The 20,055-nt window shown below is 37.6% G+C and overlaps 1 long non-coding RNA gene across 2 annotated transcripts in view; it reads right to left on the bottom strand.

The window, feature by feature from the left end:
* LOC139045077 (uncharacterized) overlaps nucleotides 1-20,055 on the bottom strand; it is an 88,195-nt gene that overhangs the window by 40,007 nt on the left and 28,133 nt on the right. Inside the window, exon 2 of one of the 2 annotated variants that reach the window (XR_011502743.1) lies at nucleotides 4,187-4,292. The exons of the other annotated variant lie outside the window; for it this stretch is intronic. This is a non-coding gene — a long non-coding RNA (uncharacterized lncRNA). The remainder of the gene's footprint in view (nucleotides 1-4,186; nucleotides 4,293-20,055) is intronic. 2 annotated transcript variants of the gene reach the window in all.

The raw sequence follows: 20,055 nt of genomic DNA, 5'->3' as shown, positions 1-20,055 counted from the left end.
GGGATAAAAATGATGATTAAGTCAGGATCTGTGTGTGTGGAGGGGTTCTCAGCCCAGCCCGGAAAGTTGGGGGTGAGGTGAAGGATTCCAGAAGAAAAGATCCAGAGCAGTCTTGAGGAAAGAATGGGAATTAATCAGATGTGATAGGAAAAGAACAGAGCAAACAACATGATTAACCATATGAAAATGTGAATGGATGCTCAGAAAACTATAAGCAGTTTGGTGTACAGAAGCCTAAAGTGTGCCCTCTTTCTCTCTTTCTTCTTTCTATCTGATACAGAGCCCTATTGGTCTTTCTGTAGCTTCTAGTCATTGGTCCTAGGAACAATCCCATGGAGACCAATATTAGTCAGGGACTTTATCACCACTAATGGCAGAGAGAGAGAGAGAGAGAGGCAGAGAGAGAGAGATAAAGAAGAAGATGAAGATGAAGAAGAAGAAGGAGGAGGAGGAAGGAAGAGGAGGAGGAGGAGGAAAAGAAGAGGAAGGGAGGAAGGAAGGAAGAAAGGAATCTCAAATCAAACTACCTCTAAAAAAAAGTAAAGAGAATTGTTTTGAACATCACGCAATGGGCAATATTTTCCATTCCTAGAATTCCCAGCCTGTTTCTAATTGGCTACATTCCCCTAATCTAATCATTATGACAGAGCATTGTGGAATATGCACACTATTAGAGCTCCTCACATTCTACTTCTGGAGCTGTGTCTCCAGTGAATCCTACCTAAGTCACATGGTTGCCAACTAGGAAAGAGTGAATTCTCTGAACAAGAATCAGGATACGTTCTGGAAAAAAAGAATGGATACGAGAAGTGGGTTAAGGGAGATCTGGGCCCACTGAAATCCTCAATATGCCTCACGGAATGTTCTAACCCTTCTCACATATGGCAAGGTTGAAAATATGTGAATCACTCTTTGTGTATTTCTTAGGGTTAAACAAACACAATTTCTTTAAGTGTGTCCCACATTTCAGATTCATTCAATAACTCAGTAACCACATTGGGGAAGATAAGTATGTCAAAATATTTCATTTAAAAACGTGAGAAATGAAAACTCTTCAGTGACTTCCCAGTGGCTCTTAGAATCAAGTTCAATAGCTCTAATGTGACCCAAAAGATCACACATGATCAATCATTGCCCCCAAATCCAGACTCTGCTCTGCCACACTGCCTGAAAGCTCAGAATATCCCCATCATGCTGACCTCTCCCTCTCTCACTGGTTGTCCAAGTTGGACTCCTTCCCTGCCCTGAATCCTTGCATATATGTCTTTCTCAGCTTAAAATACTCATTGCTCCACACTTTGCCTTTTCCCCTGACTTTACCCTCACCTCGGACATCTTTGAGGTTTCAGATTCCTGCCTTTAAGGAGTGCCTCTCTCTCTTCAGCCTAGGTTAAGTCCTCCTAGTGTGTGTTCACGCTGAACTCTCTTCTTTTGCTTCCTTCTTTCAAAAAGAAGTTGAGGAGAATTGTAATTATATAGTAATTGTGATGTCTCATTTCCCCACTAGAAGGAAAGCTCTATGAAAACAGAGAACTTGTCTGTTTTGTCTTTCCAGGCATAGTATAGTGATTCTGTATATCAAGTATTTAATAAATACCTGCAAATGGGTATGTGAATTTTTCAACGAACATTAATAATAAGTAAAACATCCTTAGTACTTACTATATAACAGTTTAGAGACAACTATTAAGAAAAAAGGAAGGCAAGAAGAGGTTAAGTGACTTGTTCAAGGTGACACAGTCTAGAAAAGAGCACAGCTGGGATTTGAATATTGACAGCTTGACCACAGAATAAAGGTACTTACCAAGCTTTTCTAATTCTTAGTAATTAACATTAATAAAACCCAATACCATGAGAGAACTAGAGTTCTGGTTCTTTTCCCCAGTCTGGACTTAAGTCTCTTTGACTCTCACACTGCTGCATTTTACTTAACTCTTTCAGAGCCTTTACTGAGAGGGGAGGAAAGGGATTTGGATCCGAAAATTGGAATCCCAGGTCCTGGAAAGTCTTGACAAAGCATTTACTTGTGGAAACAGTAATCTACAGCTACCTGGGGGCCCAGAGCCTTCAACCTGGGGACAACGTCCATGAGAAAGCGAGGTCTGTAACACTCCATTTGGGGAGGGGAGAGCAAGGGAGGCTGTGTTCTGCAATCTCTGGTTTTATTGGTGGAGATACTAAAGGCTTCATGAGACTTCAGTCCCTCAGCATTGCCCACCACCAGTATTGTCAGCTTCTACACTAAGGATTTTATGTCAACCCTTGGCTTGCAGGGTAGAGAGAAGAGAGATTCCATGACATGACCACTTGATCTCACTGGGAGAAATGGCCCTTATACAGCTTTGCTAATCCCCTAATGTCACAGATTAGACACTAATGCCAGACTTATTGCTGCTTCTTTTTTATTTTTAATGTTTTTAATCGATGAATTATCATGGAAGTTAGTGACCTTTGGTTCTGCTAAAGACAGTATAGTATTAATATGTGGGCAGGAAATTCTGGAAAGTTCTCTTACTTGCAGGAAATATAATTTCTTTTTAAAAAGGAAATGGTTTTGTTTGGGAAAGTATCCTGATAAGCTGTTTGGGGAGAAAAATAAAATCCTGAAGGATTGAATGTTGGCAGGAAGCAAGTAAAACTAGGAAAAGCTCAAGGGCTCTGCTCTTGCTCTACAACATTGGCAGACTTGGTTTGTGCTCGGTGAGGGAGAAAGAAATGACAGAGCGGGGAAGGCTAGGAAGCATCTGTGCAGTGGTGAGAAAGATGGGAACTTGAAGCTGGGGTGCTCCACAGGGACAAGCAACCAGGAACGGGTCAAGCGGGAGGCTGGCCAAAGTACATTTTAAACCAGAGAATGTTTAACATTCAATTAGGAGGGTTTTATGCAGCCGTGATGTGATTTCTGCCTGCTCAACCACTCCGCCTCAACTCCAGCAAAGTCTACTATGAACACGTACACCATATTGAGGATTCATTTTTGCTTTTGTTTAATCTTTTATGAAACACAGAAAGGGGCAGTTGCCTGCCTGGAGTGAGGTGGGGCAAGAAAGAAAGGGCACATACAAGAGAGCAAGACATGAAGATATTTAATTAGGAGGAAGTAGAGAAGGTCCAGGGGGCCACGTTATGATGCCAACTGGAATTCTCACAAATTCTGGAGAAGAATCTAGACTTCTTCCCGCTTGAAATTGATCCACCTGATTTTATTTAGTTCTCAAAGCACTAGGACACCTAGAATGATCTCTAATTTACAGATGTATTAAAATTAATGATCGTTTTATGCATGTTTACATTTATTTGTTCTCTTTGCCTGATCATACTGAGACCCGTAACACACCAAAATAGTGATTTGGGGGCTTGAGAGAGACACACTGTATTTATGCACTTTGCTGTTCATGTGAAATGCTGATGGCAGTGAAACCCTGTTAAAAAAAAAAAGCGCCAATTTTAGCATTCTCTATCAATATGATAATAATCAGTGAATATTGTGAGTCACACACATTGAATTTTTATCTCTATGTGTTTGCTCTTCTCATAGACTATTAGCTAAAATAAGCCTTAAAATAGAGTATCTTTGTATAAATGAACTCAAATTATCTTACTTTCTACTAATAACTAGTAGTATTTATAGTGCTCTTACTATCTTCCTGGCATGGTGCTAATCCCTTTCCACACCTTATCTCATAGAAATCTCAGTCATGGATGCTCGTTCCAGTTTATAGCTGAGTACTCTGGGGTTCAGTGCGGGGAAGTAGTTGGCAGAGTGACACCGTTATTGGAGAATAAACATAAACTTTGAACCTGTGGGTGTCTGTCCCAAACTCCATTCACTGTTTACTGACTACATCTCAAGACAATCTAAAAATAAACTTTAAAAAATGAAAACCTTAAGAGGTCAACCTAGTGGCATAGTGGTTAAGTTCGCACACTCTGCTTCAGCGGCCCTGGGTTCATGGGTTCGCATCCTGGGCGCAGACCTGCACACTGCTAGTCAAACCATGCTGTGGTGGCATCCCACACATAAAATAGAAGACTGACACAGATGTTAGCTCAGCAACAATCTTCCTCAAGCAAAAAGAGGAAGATTAGCAATAGACATTAGCTCTGTTCCAATGCTCTTCACAAAAAAAAACAGAAAAGAACAACAAAAAAAGAAAACTTTAAAAGCACAGCTTGAATGACTCACTTTGGAAAGAGAGATGAGGTTTAGTCCCATCACCAGCCTTAGAGGATCAGTCCCACTAGGTTGTCCAGACATCCAAGGTGGCCAAGGCGTTCTTACCAACACGAAGCTGAACATAATGAGAAAGGAAAGCAACTTGACATTTTTTTTGTCTTTTTAGGAACAAGGAAGTTGGGAAACATATCCACTTTAACTTCTTTGTATGCACCTTTCCCTTCAGTCCTTGTGGCCAACTTGACAAAAGTTTATCTTTGGCTGTTTGCACACCTGAAAATAATCATACTACTGTAGTAGCATGGGGCTTCAAGTACCACATTTTGGTAGTGAAAGAAAGAAAGACAAAAGGAAGGAAGGAAGGAAGAAAGAAGGGGAGAAAGAGGGGAAGAAGAAAGGGAGGAGGGAGAGAGGGGCAGAAAGATAAAATACAAGGACAAAAAGTCCTTTCAATGTGAGAAGTGGAATTAGCAAAGACTGTCTTATGCTGCCACCATCTAATCATTGTAAAGCATACAGATTTCGGAAAGATTCAGATTATTGAGAAGTTTTCTTATTTGACAAAGTTTGAAGGTTTTTATTCATTTTGCCATTGTAAATGTTGAGTACATCTATTTACATATGTGTGTGTACATATACATACATAGCACATATGTATAAAGTAAACTAACAACATATAACATCATACATTCTATCAAGATCATACAGAGAACTGAAATGGATCTTTTAGAAAAGTGATGTCTAACCTTCATTTCCAAATCGTTACTTTTTGAAGCTGGCAAAGACCTTAGGAAGGCTTGGAAAATCCCCCTCTGGAGGCAGCAGTGATTGTTTCTATGGCATCTGACTAGCGGCCACCTTCCCTCAAGAATCTAGGGGCAGGAAGTGCATTATGTTTTGGAGGTAAAACAAAACATTATAAAATAGCTCCAATTATTGGAAAGAATATACTTGCTCCATACTGTATGTCTCCCTAAAATTTCCACCCCTGGATTTTGGCCCCAGAGAAACAAGGAAGATGCACCCTCTTTTTTTCCACAAGACAATACTTCTTAAGCTTTTTCTTCTTTGGTTAAAAAAAATCTCAGGCTCTGTTCCTTCTCTATTTTCTGAGATAAATTTTGGGAACCTTAACCTATTTTAGTGTTCTCAATAGAGAGGCATTATGGTTATAATAAGATTTTTTCAAGTCACTAAGATGAGAGGCATCACAGCAAGAGATTGTACTGAAACAAAGATTCAGGGCAAGGGATCAGGAGCTCCACACACATCTCCAGACTCCCTCTGTAGCCAGCTAATAAGAAAGTAGTGACCTTTCACTCAACTTACCATCTTTTACACTCTGCCTTATTTTAAAACATTCTGTTCTCTTTATCTATGAGCGAGATATATTTCTTATAGAAGAATTTAAAAATGTTGATAAGAAACAGTGAAAAAAAGGACTGTACTAATAAAGAAGGAATATATAGATATTTTAGGGTATAGCTTGAGTTCTATATTGATATATTTTATGTTTTGTCTTATAAAACTGGGTCACATGAAACGTGTTTCTAAAACTCATTTGAAAGGATGCATATTTTCACCTATGACACCAATTCTGCACTATCACACAACTTCCCTTTATCAGGATTACTTACTTGACTTGCAAGATGCAAGCAGATAATGGATAGGCTGGGCTAGAGAAAGACAATATTGAAGGGTGTGGTAAATAGATTTTGATCACCTTATCCTCCTGATTCACAATGTGTTTTCATAATCTTTCAACATATTCTCTCTCCTCTGTCTCTCTGTCTTTGTCTCTGTCTCTTTCTCTCTCTTGTGCATCTACAGATTAAATGCAGTCATGGGTCATTTAACAATGGGGCTACATTCTGTTCTGAGAAATGCCTTGTTAACTGATTTTGTCATTGTGCGAGCATCATATGTGTACTTACACAAACCTAGATGGTATAGTCTACTACACACCTAGGCTATATGATACTAATTTTCTGGGACTACCATCGTATATGCGGTCCATTGTTGATCAAAGCATTGTTATGCAGTACATGACTATAGTTTAATCATTGAAGTCATCTTCCTTCATGGATTGTTGTATTCATTTGGTTAAAAAGTTGTTCGTTTAAGAGAGCATTAATAAAAGTTCAAGTGAAAAAGTTGTTTAAAAACTTTGGGTTGTTTCTGTGTTAAATCTGACTTAAATCCATTCTTCTCAAAACAGGTTGCAATTCTTCTATAACTATTTCTTAATTGTAAAAAACAAATAAACTATGCAGGAAAATTCTCGTAATTTTGAGGATGGCTTACTCTGACTGTGGCAGGCTTTTCCCAAAGATCAACCTTTCCAAGATGAGGGGGGCAATAGCTGACTGAGGAGAGAAATAATAAACAAAATAAATCAGTACATTATACAGCATATTAAAAGTTATAAGTGCTGAAGAGAGAAAAAGCAATTAGAAAATAGGGATTTGAGGGTGAGGTAGTTTGCAAATTTATATAGAGTGGTTGTGAAAGTGTCTTTAAGAAGGTGATTGAGCAAAAACTTGCATGTTGAGAAGGGGTTAGTTTTGTGAATACTGGAGGAAGAGCATTCTAGGCAGAGGAAAGTACAAGCGCAAAGGCCTTGATGCATTAGCAAGGTTGACACACTTGCCCCAGGAACAGCAGGTTCTAGTGGCAGAAGTGGGATAAGCCAAAGGCCGAGTAGCAGGGGAGGTATCCAGAAACATTCCCGGACACCAGATATTGCAGAACATTGTAGACCGTTGGAAGGAATTTGGTTTTATTCTGAGTAACATGGGAACCTATTTCAGCATTTCGAGCTGAAGAGTAACACTACCTAACTTCTGTTTTCAAAGGCTCTGACCACTGTGTTAAAGGACAACAAGGATTGAAGACCTCATTCCAATTAAGAAGCTTTTCTAATAATCCAGATGAGAGCTGATAGTGGCTTAGAACAAGAGCATAGCAATGGACGTGGCACAAAGTGGCTGGAATCTGCATATACTTTAAAGATAGAACAAACAAGATACCTGATGGACTGGATGCAGAGTTGAAGTAAAAGGAGGTGTGTGGACTGAGCAGAGAGGACAAGCAAGAGAGCTGAGCCTCTTCACAACTACTCTCTTCTGATTCGTACATAAATCTTGATCATTTGTTGACTGAGGAGGCAAGTTTTAAAATCTAACACAAAGCACAAAAATCACAGAATATCAAAAAAAGAGTGGAACATAGAAATTACTTGTGCCCCTTTATTTTACAGATATAGAATCTAAAACTCAGACGGGCAAATACAATTCCCCTGAATCCTTTGTGCTCCTTTCACTGCATAGAAAAACGTAAACTTTTACTAACTAGAGCATGCACACAGTCAGATACACAGATCATAAGTGTATAGTTAGGTGACATCAGAACAAGCTCATGGTCATGTAATCAGCACCCAGATGTGAATACCAATAGTACTTCAGAAGTCCCCACATCCTGCCTCCTGGTGACTATATTCCCTCCAAAGTAATAGCCGCTGTCTCCAGTCTTCTAAAACTGTAAATCTTGACTGTTTTTTAATCCAAAAAAATGAAATCATATGGTACATCTCTTCCTTCAGAATTATTTTCATGAGATTCATGTGTGTTGTAGAAGGTGCTTGCAGGCATTTATTTTTGTTATAACAGCCTGCTTCCCTAAATATAAAATTTATTAATCCAGTTTACTGTTAACAGACATTTTGAGTTGTTCTCTGCCTTTTTTTCTTGGTTATTATGCTTAGTGCTGCTGTAAATATTTTTGTACATGTTTGGTGAACTATTTTATCCTCTACTTGGAGTTATATGGCATTACCAATTATAGCTTCACCTCTCGTCCAATAGCACAGTTGCTTCGCAAATCGTTATTTTTTGATGATTTGGCTTTAACATGTGATTCCCCAGGAAATTAGCTATCAGCTACATTTTATGAAAACAAAGATTTGCGTATCTCTCAAAGACGTGATTTCTGCCAACTTTCTTGTTCTTACAGATTCTTTAAAACATGGCAGACTGCTGTTCTTCCCTAAGGATAATTGGCAGCTGAAGAGCACTAAGAAAGACACAAGTCCCATAATGAGTGATTTAGCTATTCTGGCTTGGCTATAAATTTAAAAACACAGGGAGAGTGAATACTATTATTCCAAAGGGAGAGTTTGGTTAGAAATAACAGGAATAATATGGTAATAAAATCATATAATAATAACAATAATAATTCAAGCTATAATTTATGGAGGTAGGTAGCATAGCATGGTGGTTAATAGAATGGGAGCTGGACCCAAACTGCTTGGTTAGAATCTCAGCTCTGCCACTTCCTAGCCATATGAACCTGTTCTGCCTCAGTTTTATCATCTGTGAGATAGGAAGAATAATAGTACCTGTTTCAGAAAGAGTTGATTGAATGAGGTAACATGTGAAGCACAGAGAACTATATTTGAAATATACTAAGCATTATACATCTATTAAAAATTACTGTTATTATTTTTGAGCATGTACATAGATTATTTCTAGTTCTTTTTACCATCTCTCAAGATAGCTATAACTATCCCTAAACTTATATAAAGTATCTTTTTTTCTTATCTCATATTTAATTTTCTACTCTTCTGTGCTTATTGTGGCCTCTTTTTTTAAAATATATATATATATATTTTGCCTTTTGAATGCCTTTCTTTACTGGGCAGTTCCATTTGCCTTGTCTAAGTGCATCAAGGGCAAATCTACGTGAAATTTTCTTATAGCCCATTTTACAGATTCAGTTATGGAAGTGCACATATGTTAAATAACTTACCCAAGGCTTTACAGCTAATTAAGTCATCAAATTCGTGTCTTTTTTTCTGAAGCCCAGTGGTCTTTTGCTTTTTCTTGCTACCCACTGTGGCTTAATGAAAAACTTAAGTCTTTAGTGGGTCTGACTGTTATGAGCTACTTTTAATATGCTGAGTTAATTGAACATTGATCTTCTGGATCCTCATTTCTAGACTACAACACTTATAAGCCTTCCCCAAATTGTCCCCAGACCAAATTTTGATTCCTCATTTTGATGCTCTTGAAACATCATAACTAGTAGAGAAAAAACGCAAAAATAAAATCAAAGAAATGGCATGAACATTTCTGTGTTTTCTGTGCAGAAATTTTAAGCTATATTGAAGCTCATTTCAGTTAAAATTTAAAAGCAGTTGGTAGTAAATTAAAAGGTCCAGTTTTAATAAAGATAAAGTGAGATGCCAATGTTTCTCCCACTAAATGTAGACAAGAATCTGGACAAAATGCGTCGAGAAACTCTCTGAAGACTCTGAAAAGTAAATGATAGCAGAAAGACTGGGGTCAAAAATGAGAGTTTTCAACTATTACTGAACTGGCAGTTAAGTTTCCTTTTTTCCTTTGAATTTTTCTAGCCTGGATTCAAAGATAACAAGATATTTAGAGTGTGCACCAAAAATGGACAGAAAGAATTTTAAAAGAATGTCTTTGTTTCTGGTACAAGTAGTGGGACAAGGAACCTTCATGGGGCAGACATAACAGGAGAAAGCCCACAATTTTCTTTTGTTGTTTCTTTCTGCTAACCTGGCCCCTAAGTAGTCTCACAGTAGCACAGAAGCAGTAGCAACTGGGAAGATAAGTAAAATTCCACCGGAGGAGAAACTGTGGTCTCAAAAGTGTTGGGGACTCCCAATTGTTTTCTTTTTCTCTTAACTTCTGTTTTCTTGGCACTAAGGACAGACTTAGTCACAGAAAGTTCATGACAGAATAGGGAGATTAAGGTCTGATTTTGTTGTCAGATGATCAGAACAAGGACCCCCCAGTACAAGAAAGTTTCAGGGAGATCACAGAAGGGAGACACCTCAAGAAAATGATCCCCAAAATTGTGTCTGAGCTTATCCCAAATCTATGTATTCATGAATCTATGCAGCATACCAAGTACTTTGAGAACTGAAATAAAGCAACAACCACCTCTCAGTTCTTAGACTGACCATTGAATGGTGTGCATGGAAAAGATCTGAACAGAACTGCAAAGGCTCTTAAGACTGACTTGACATTGGAACCATAGCCCTCAGGTCTGTAAGAACATGGTTGCTGAACATAACATGGTCAATTGCCTGCTGAAACATAAAGATCAACTTTGTCAATATGACTCTGAGGCTCATAGCATAATATCAAAAATGCGCAGACACAAGCCATAACTCTCAACATATGATGGGGCAAGAAATCTCAACATCTGGCAAAGAGAAAAAAAATGAATTGGTGTCACTCTGAGATGACATAGGTGTTGGAATTATCAAATAAATATTTTGAAGAAGTTGTCATTAACATGATACAAGGAGTAAGTCTGAATATTTTTGAAGCATCTGAAAAGATAGAAGATCTCAGAAGAAAACATAGAAAATATTTTAAAAAAAGGAAAATTTACAAACAAAAAACACAATAACAAATTTTGAAAAAAATGATCAGATGGGCTCAATAGCAGATGGAGATAACAGAGAAAAGAATTTACAAATTTGAAAATCCATCAATATAAATTATCTAATACAAAAAACAAAGGGGAAAAGAGAATGAAAAAAATTTACAGAGCCTGAGGGACCTGTGAGATAGAACCGAAGACCCAACATTCATGCTCTCAGAATCCCAGAAGGAGGGACTGTAAGCATGGCAAAGGAAAAAAATAATTAAAAGAATAACACCTGAAAAGCTTTAACAAAATAAATTAATTAATAAATGCAAAATTTCAGTGAACACAAACAGAATAAATCAAAAATATTCATGCTCAGACACATCATCATAAAATGACCAAAAATTTAATAAAAAGAAAGATTAAAAAATTATTGAAAGTAAGTAGAAAAAACAAAGCATCACTTATAGGGGAACAGAAATTCAAGTGATTGTGTATTTCTCAAAAAAAAAAACAGCCAAGGAGTGTAGAAAACAGTGAGACAACATTTCTACAGTGGTGAAAGTAAAGAATTGTGAACTCAGAATCTATATCCATCAAAAATATCTTTAAAGAATAAAAGTAGAATAAAGAAATTCTTAGATGAGAGAAAACTGATAAAATTTGTCAGGAGCAGACCTGCTCCAAAAGAAATTCTTTCAGATAGAAGGGAATTTATACCAGATGGAAACTTGTAAGCTTCAAACTGAAGGAAGAGAAACAGAAATGTTAAATAAATGGTTAATACAAAAAAACTAGGTTTCTCCTTTTAAGTTTTTAAAAAATATATATGGCAATTGAAAACAAAAACTATAACATTACCTGACAAAGTTTTCAATAAACATAGACATAATATAAACAACAATTACAACCTAAAGAGAGGAGGATACAAGACCTCAGTGGTGGTAAGGTTTCTACATTTCACTTCAATAATAAAATACTAATCCTGAGTAGTCTGTGAAACATTATGTATGTATATTATAATCTCAAGTGCAACGACTAAAAAAGCATACAAAAAGATGAAGTAAAAAACATAATAATTAAATTAAAAAGGAATGTTAAATAATATTAAAATAATACAAAATAAGACATAAATGGAAATCAGGGGAACAAAAAACAAAGAAAACAAATAATGACACTATACACTTAATCTAAATATATCAAGTATTGTGTTAAATATAGGTGGTCTAAACATCAAATAAAATGTCAGAATGGATGAAAAACAAACAATGAAACTATATACTGTCTCCAAAAATGCACTCTAAATACAATAAAAGTGAAAGGATAGAAAATGACATGAAAATGCTAATCAAAAAAATAGAAGTGATGGGAGACAACTCTCCCTGTATCCTGCATCTCTGCACATCTTGCAAGCTAGGCACTGACTGACGTTTGTTCCAAGCAATCTTTTCGGGAACTTTTCTTTAGTGAATGGCCCTGGAAGACAGACACAGTATCTTACTCTGGATCAAAAGGCAGACATATTACAGCCCAGTTTAAAAGAAGTGGGGGCCCTGAGCTCAGACTTCCTCACCTACTTACCACTAGGCATGAGTCATAGGCCCCTCTTCATGTTTTCCTCTGGGAAATGGAGCTTAGGAACTTGATGTGAAAATGCTAAGAGGTTGAATAGTGCTATTTATGTGAGATATAAATTGTCCTTTGTCTCTGACTCAAGATTTTTGTGTCCTCCATTAACATCCATGGACCTGTAGAGTAGACCTGTGAGTAGAGTAAAATCTCAGCCTCTCACAGATCTTGAAATGGAGCGGTCATATTAGGATCAAACAACGTATACTTTACAGCAAAGAAAATTACCACCAATTTTACAGAAGGACAAAGTCTTAATTCACCAAGAGAACATACAGGTCTTAAATGACTAGACAGCAAATAACAGAGCCTCAAAATACATGAGCAAAAACTGATAAAACTAAAAGGGAAAATGGACAAATATATAGGTGTAGTAGGAGACATCCATATTCTTTTCTCTTTAGTAGATAGAACAAGTAGATAAACTATCAGAAGGATATATATGAACTGAAAAACATTCTCAACTAAACGGCGTCTAACTGACATTCATAGAATATGTCATATAATAGTGGCAAGATACAAATTATTTTCAAGTATACAGAGAACTTTCACAAAGATAAATTATATCCTGGGTTATAAAACTACCCTTAATAAATTTAAAGATTTAAAATCATGTTTCAAGTATATTGCTTGATTATAATAAAATTAGGCTAATGATCAATAACAGGAAGAAATACAAAACATTTCCAAATATTCGGAAATTAAACAACACACTTCTCAGTAATCTATCAGTCAAAGACGAATAACTGGGAGGAGGATGTGACCACAAAATGCAGCAGGAGAGAGTTTTTTTTGAAGATGGAACTGCTCTGTATCCCAACTGAGGGAGTAGTTACACTAATCAATACCTATGGTCAAACTCATGGAACTACACAACAAAAAAGAGAATCAATTTCGTTGTATATAAATTTACAAATTTATAATGAAAATGTAAAAAAAACACAAAACTAAATTTTTCTAGACAAAGAAGCAAAAATATATCCATTACTGAAAAATTTATTTTTAGCTAGTAGCCAAACCATCTTGTGTGGAATTTTGAGTCTCTTTAGAGCACAGTATAAAGGTGTCAACCTACTGGAGGTTGCCCAAGGAGCAGTTCTTCCAGTGTATAATGCAGCTTCACCGGGTGACAAGAAGGCCTGAAGGCCTAACACAAACTTTTCAGAAAAAGGCAACGCTAATCGTAAAAAGCTTGGTGCATGGGATACCCCGTGAAAGTACCCACAATTCTCTCTGCCAAGACCTTGTTTATGTGTAAAATAATAAGAATGAAGGTTCTGGAGAAAAGAGACTACACTACTTACCAGCTTATGATCCTGCATATAAAATCCCTGAGCCTTAGCCGCTTCATTTTAAAAAGGGGCCAATAGTAGTAACTATCTCACTGAGCTGTAGTAAAGAGAAAATTAAGTCTATGTAAAGTGCTGAGAACAGAACCTAAAACATAGTAAGAACTCAATTCATGTTAGCTATAATGGAAAGCTGAATAATGCCCTATCCAATACACCCACATCCTAATCTCCAGTACCTGAGAATGTGCTACCGTACGTGGCAAAAGGGACTTTGCAGATGCAATTAAGTTAAGGGTCTTGAGAGTATCCTGAATTATCCAGGTGGACCCAATGTAATGAAAAGGGTCTTTCCATGTAAGTCAAAGAGGGAGGCACGAGGGTCAGCGACGGATTCAGCAAGTTTGGAAGATGCTATGCTGTCGACTTAACAAGGAAGGAAGAGGCCAGAGCAAAGGAATGCAGGTGGCCTCTAGAAGCCGGAAATGACAAGGAAATGGGATTCGCCCTGGAGCCTCCGCAAGGAGCACAGCCCCTTTGACATCGTGATTTTAGCCGATTGAGATCCATTTGAGACTTCTGAATGTCAGAACTGTGAAATAATAAATTAGTGTTGTTTTAAGCCACTGTTTGTGGTAATTTGTTGCAGCATCAATAGGAAACTCATAAAATTACTTGAAGCAAATAAGTTTTTCCAGTTTTATTCCAACTTATAAAACTTCTTTTCTAACACTTTATAAAAACTCTTTCAAATTCTCTATTTTTCTTACACAGAATGGATGTTTAGAGACCATCCATAAATGCACCCTGTGTGGTGGATAGAAACTCAGACTTGAAATTGGCCACACCTGAATTAAAATCCCAACCCAAACATTTACTAGCCCTGTACCTTGGATGTGTTACCTGACTTTCTGTGCCTGTTTCCTCATAACCACTACAAGGATTAAATTATTGCCTGCCTATAATGTTGTTGTGAAAGTAAGATATTGTCACAAATCACTTAGCACTGAATCTGGCTCTTAATTAGTGGTCATTGATGAGAATTACTAATATCAGTAGTTATCCAACATCCTCAGTTTCCAGATGAGAAAACTGAAGCTCAGAGAAGGCAAAAGACTTGACCGAGTCACACAGCCAGTTCCTAGCATATGCAAGACTAGAATGCACATCTTTTTGCTTTAAGACAACGGCAAGCTCCTCCTGGAGTTGACTCCTTCTGAATATCTTTAACTTATTTTATTTTTATTCTAGGAAACTTTGAGGAGGTAAGCAGAGGTTTAGACTAGAGGACTATGGATCCTAAACGTCTTCTTGTAGAAATCCTTATTCTGGGCTCTCAGCGAAAATTCAAGTTACCTTTTTCCAATCTCCTTTACCATATGATAAAGCATTCTTTTCTAGGTGTCCTTTTTAAATCTCAATTAAAAATCATCTACAGCTAAACTTGTCTCTTTTACACTTCTGAAATAAACGTCTCCTATTTCCTTCCTCTTCAAATGTCTCCTTCTGAAGTAAAATGAGTCAAATGTCAAATAACGACATAATAACCCCCAGGTATCCAACTGTACTTTCTTAGACCTTGTCACTTACGAGGCGATGGAATGAACAGGGAGCCCCAGGATTCACTGCCGCTTGCCACCTGGTGGACATGCGCTCTCACTGCAAAATAATTTTAAATCTGTTTTTACAAGCATCTCTGATCAATAACCTTAGCTCCTTTGTTGTTTTCTCCGAGGGAGCAGAGATCTACTGATAGGAGGGCAGTTTTAAGTGTACTGCATTATCCTCACTTTGAAAGAAAAAACGATTTATATTCAGTTAGCAATTAGTTGCCTAGCAGTTACAATGTGTTAGGTGTTCTCGAAGAGAGACCCTAACTACCACCTAATAGATCACTGTCACTGAAACCTGCATTTATCATGACCTTAAGTGGCAATGTTGCCTGTTGTTTATTATTTTCAAAAACTGTCTCATATCCTCCAGTGGAGTCATACCCTTCGGGGTCTATATATTTCAATTTCCTTAAACAGACACAAACAGGTCCTTCTGGACCTACCTCCTCTTTTTGCCTCCATCCTCATCTTTGATTATTTTCTCATAGTCCATTACATGCATCCTTCCCTCTAGCCATCCTATGTAATTTGTAATTACCTGCTATGAATTGAATGTTTGTGTTCCCCCAAAATTCATGTGTTGAAATCTAATCCCCAGTGTGATGGTATTTGAAAATGGGGTCTTTGGGACATAATTAGGTCATGAGAGTGAAGCCATGGTGATAGAATTAGTACCATTACAAGAAGGGACAGACATGAGAGTGCTTGCTCTCTCTCTCTTGCGTTCTCTCTGCCATGTGAGGACACAGCAACGTGGCTGTCTGTGAGACAGGAAGAGGGCTCTCACCAGGAACTGAACCAGCCAGCACCTTCATCTTGGACTTCCAAGCTTCCAGAACTGTGAAAAATACGTGTCTCTTTTTTAAGCCACCAGACTGTGGCATGTTGTTACAGTTGCCCCAGCTCACTGAGACAACCTCTGGATGTGCCATGCTCTCTTGTGCTTCCTTTCCTTTGCACATGCCATGCCCTCTTCATGGGACTCCCTTCCCCCTACTTTTTTAAATGTCATATTTTATTTAGCCAAATATATCCTTCAACATGTAATCAATAGACCAAAAAAATTAATGAGACACTTTATATTTGCTTTTCAAAACTGTTTTCAAAACTTGCATATATTTTACACTTACAGAACATTCCAATTTAATTAAAAATTTGCTTTCTCAGTCTTATCAGCCACATTTCAAATGTCCAAAAGCCACATGTGGGTAGAGGCTACCAAATTGGACACCACATCTCTATAGGATCCTGGACAGATTCACCTTGTCACAGTCATCTCTTAAACAAAAGATGGTAGCATTGTCATAAAGAAATTGGCAATATTGGTTTCAGTGTCAAAAGAACAATCTTATTCAATTTAAGCATTTATGGGTAACCTGGTGGACTGAGGGACCCCCAGAGATGAGACAGTACTTTTTCCTCCTTAAACCCCTCACATTTATGTATAGCTATTTTCTATGAATTTTTCCACTTAGCTCCAAATTTTATTTTAGTAGGGGAAACAGAAAGCAGCCCCTGATCTCACAATCTGGTCTGGAAAGCCTACCGAGGCCTCCGCACTATCACATGTTATTGCTGGATTCAGTGGCTCTGTGCTCTAATGGCCTGTTTGCATGTCAGTCTGTCCCAATTGACACTGTGCTCCTTGAGGCACAGACTAGACTTTCCTTTTCTGCATTCCCAGTGCCATGGTCATTCCTGGTACAGAGTTGTGCTAATCACCATTTGTTGAATGAATACACATCTCTCTTAATAGGCCTAAGTTAGGTACCAGTCACTAAAAAGTACCCGACTGGATATGATTTGAGTTCAAATCGCGGGGAGAAAATACTTCTGCCTTGCCCCCATCTGAAACTCTATCTTACTCCATCTATCATATTCATTGAGGATATGCTTTTGAGATTTTACTTGATAATATAGCTTCCAGGCATTTTTGCCACATCTAATTAAAATTCCAACCTCTTTGGGATGGAGAGTTTTTCAAGACATTAGTTACTGGTAAATGTGCTTATCAACAGTGATAGCCTGCTGAAAGTAAGGTCCTTTGGGAACAAAACACCATGGGAAGGAGGGACTAGAATGTCTTGGAGAAAACAGGATATACAAATACAAGCAAATGTAGGAAAGTAATAAAAACAAGTTATTTCTAATATCGCAACTTTGCCCATCAATAGATCTACCTCCTGCTCAAAGACTTAAAATGAATATTTTGTTAAAATACAGACACTGATTCAGTTAGATCTGAATTCAAATCCAACTTCTTCCATTCTCAACTCTGTGACTAATGGACGGTTATTTATACTCTCTGAGCTTCCTCTTTCATAACAGAAAAAGGGGTCACAATGTATATCTTGTTTGGGTCCTTAGGGGTGTGATACAGACATGTTGCATGCCTTACCTGATGCTGGGGTCACATAGTAGGAGCTCAATAAACGGTACAATATAAATCCCTTCTGCCCTGTGTTCAAGGACATCCATGACGTGTCTGCAATCTATCCAATATTTTGTCCGACTTCTTGCCGACAACAGATGCCAACATCTATTCCTTGTGTCTGCTCTACACATTTGACCACTGTAACTTTCCATGTGCCATTTCCATGTAAAAGTGTTGATCAAATCACTTTCAAGCTTCCCAAGTAACACAAGATCGCGAGTGGATTTTTGAGAAAGCATTTGAGTTGGGTGTTCACTGTGTTTTGGGGTAAAGAAACAAGAACATTTCCTTATTGTTTAGACTTGAAAACTATTTACTTGGCCAACTAAAATGTCTGCCTAAATCAATGCACAGGAAGTCTAGTGTATTTCACACTTATTGGGTGTCCTCTATGTACAAGGTTAAGAGCTGCTTTGTCTATCATTTACCACTACAGTGAGGGAAGTTAACAGTTCAGAGTTATACTGTTTTTCTACAATATCTTTCAATCTCACCTGATTTAAACTCTGAACACACTTAAACAGTATGTGCAGCCTCAGCACAGGGATATATCTATTGCCCAAAAGAGGTAGACTGTATTCCAAGAAACTCTGACATCAACTCACAGGAAAGGACTGTCTCAGAGGCTGAATTACAGTAGCCAGATGTAAGGCTGAAGCCCAGAGATCCTGCACGGGCCTTGCTTTGTATTAAGAAATCTACGTGGAGTTCACTTTGACCTGAGCTTGAGCCCAGAGCTCATAATATCCTGTTCCACCTCAAAATCAAATACAAGTTAATCAAAGATTATTTAGGGCCTGCACTATGTGCACTTGCTCGGGAGGCATGATGGGGATGTAGTTAAGTCTAATAACGTGTCTGCCAAGCTGCCTCCGTTTCACAACACAACTGAAAAAGGCAGCTCCATGCACAACATCTATTTAGCCCCATTTGGGATATTCACCTCCTTGGAGTTGTCTACTACAATCATCCTTCTAGCAGGATAGCCATGTGGTAAAGCAGAGACATTCTTTTCCATCATCAGTTCTATTAATTAAATCAATAGTCTACTAGCAAATCGTTTTTCCTAACTTCTACAGGATTTAGTTAACACTGCCATTGGAAAAAATACATTTTAGGATGTACTAAAAGAAATTGCCAGCTTCTGAGTCAATCTTTTGATGAGTTTAAGAATGCTTTACAAACAGATAAGACAACTGAGGAAATCATCACTTGGAGCTACATAATCTCTCTCTCTCCCAGAATTTGCTGAGTTTATACAAAAATATAAAGAAATTTATTTCCCAAATTCCAACACACAGGCTATGTACACACACACTCGCATACAGGCATGCTCACATACATACACACATATACTCACACATATACACAGAAACGTACATGAATCTTACATGTAGGGTATTATGGTGATATTAGATTCATCTTTAGAAACCATCCTGAATCGCCCAGGTGGACTAAGTATCTGTGTGTTCTATTGCTTCCCTAGTGTTCTATGCCTTCTTCTGTCAAAAACAAGACATAATACCTAAATAATTGTTTATTTTAATGTAAATCTATATAGACACTTACTTTTTGAGAACACAGCTGTGTTTTATTCATCTGAAGTCTCCCTCAGCAAATCATGCTGAATTTGGCATATAGATTGTGCTCAAGAAATATAAGTTAAATTTAAGTAAAAAAATACTCTCAAGGTTGAATAAATGTTAGCGAAATTAACTACTCATAAAATTCTGGGGACAAGGTAATCAGTGTGGAATGGTATTAGGAAGGTTACATGAAGGAGGTGAGAATAGCTTGGCTCTTAATAGATTTGTGAGGAATTTGTAATTATCCATTTTAAGTTTAAAAGGCCTTTTCAGTTTCCTTTTTAATTCTTAATTCACCCATTCGTTTCAGACATATATATTAAGTTTCTTTTCTGTCCCACATTTCATAATGAATCCTGAGGTTAAAGCAATGAATAAGGGAGGCTCTTGAGGACAGGAATATGTCCTCAAGGAGCATACAATCTAACAATTGTATCCGACAGACAATGCCATATTAATTTAAATGAATTCCTATTAAAAAAAATGAAGAAGAGAAAGTATTGTGTTCAGCTGATAGGTGAGAACACTGGGGCTCAGGATGATTAATAAATTACATATTTAAAAGGAGTCAATCTGGTATTTAAACCCGAGAGGGTCCCACCCTGAAGCTGTTTGTCTTGTCTATTGCACAAAATAGTCTTCAACAAACTGGAAGTTGTGGGTAGGTAAAGGGAGCTGTACTGAACGGTGAGAGGAACATGCCCTTTCTATATTAGGGTGCATAATAGCAAAGACCGATTTGGTTTCAGGTATGATACATTAGGGATCTACTTATTGACCATGCTGAGCAGCTGCTCCCCCTCTGAGCAGCCAATTTAGGCGCCAAGGTAGTTAAAAATAGGTTCTCTAGACATTTTCCTTTGCTCTAGCTCCAGGAGCTGACCGCATCACCTCGCCTCACCTCCAATTAGTTCTCAATACA

The sequence above is a fragment of the Equus asinus genome, chromosome 4 (genome assembly GCF_041296235.1).
Source record: "Equus asinus isolate D_3611 breed Donkey chromosome 4, EquAss-T2T_v2, whole genome shotgun sequence".
Lineage (NCBI taxonomy): Eukaryota > Metazoa > Chordata > Mammalia > Perissodactyla > Equidae > Equus > Equus asinus.
Note: the sequence above shows the minus strand (reverse complement) of the source record. Positions and strands in the feature narration are given on the sequence as shown.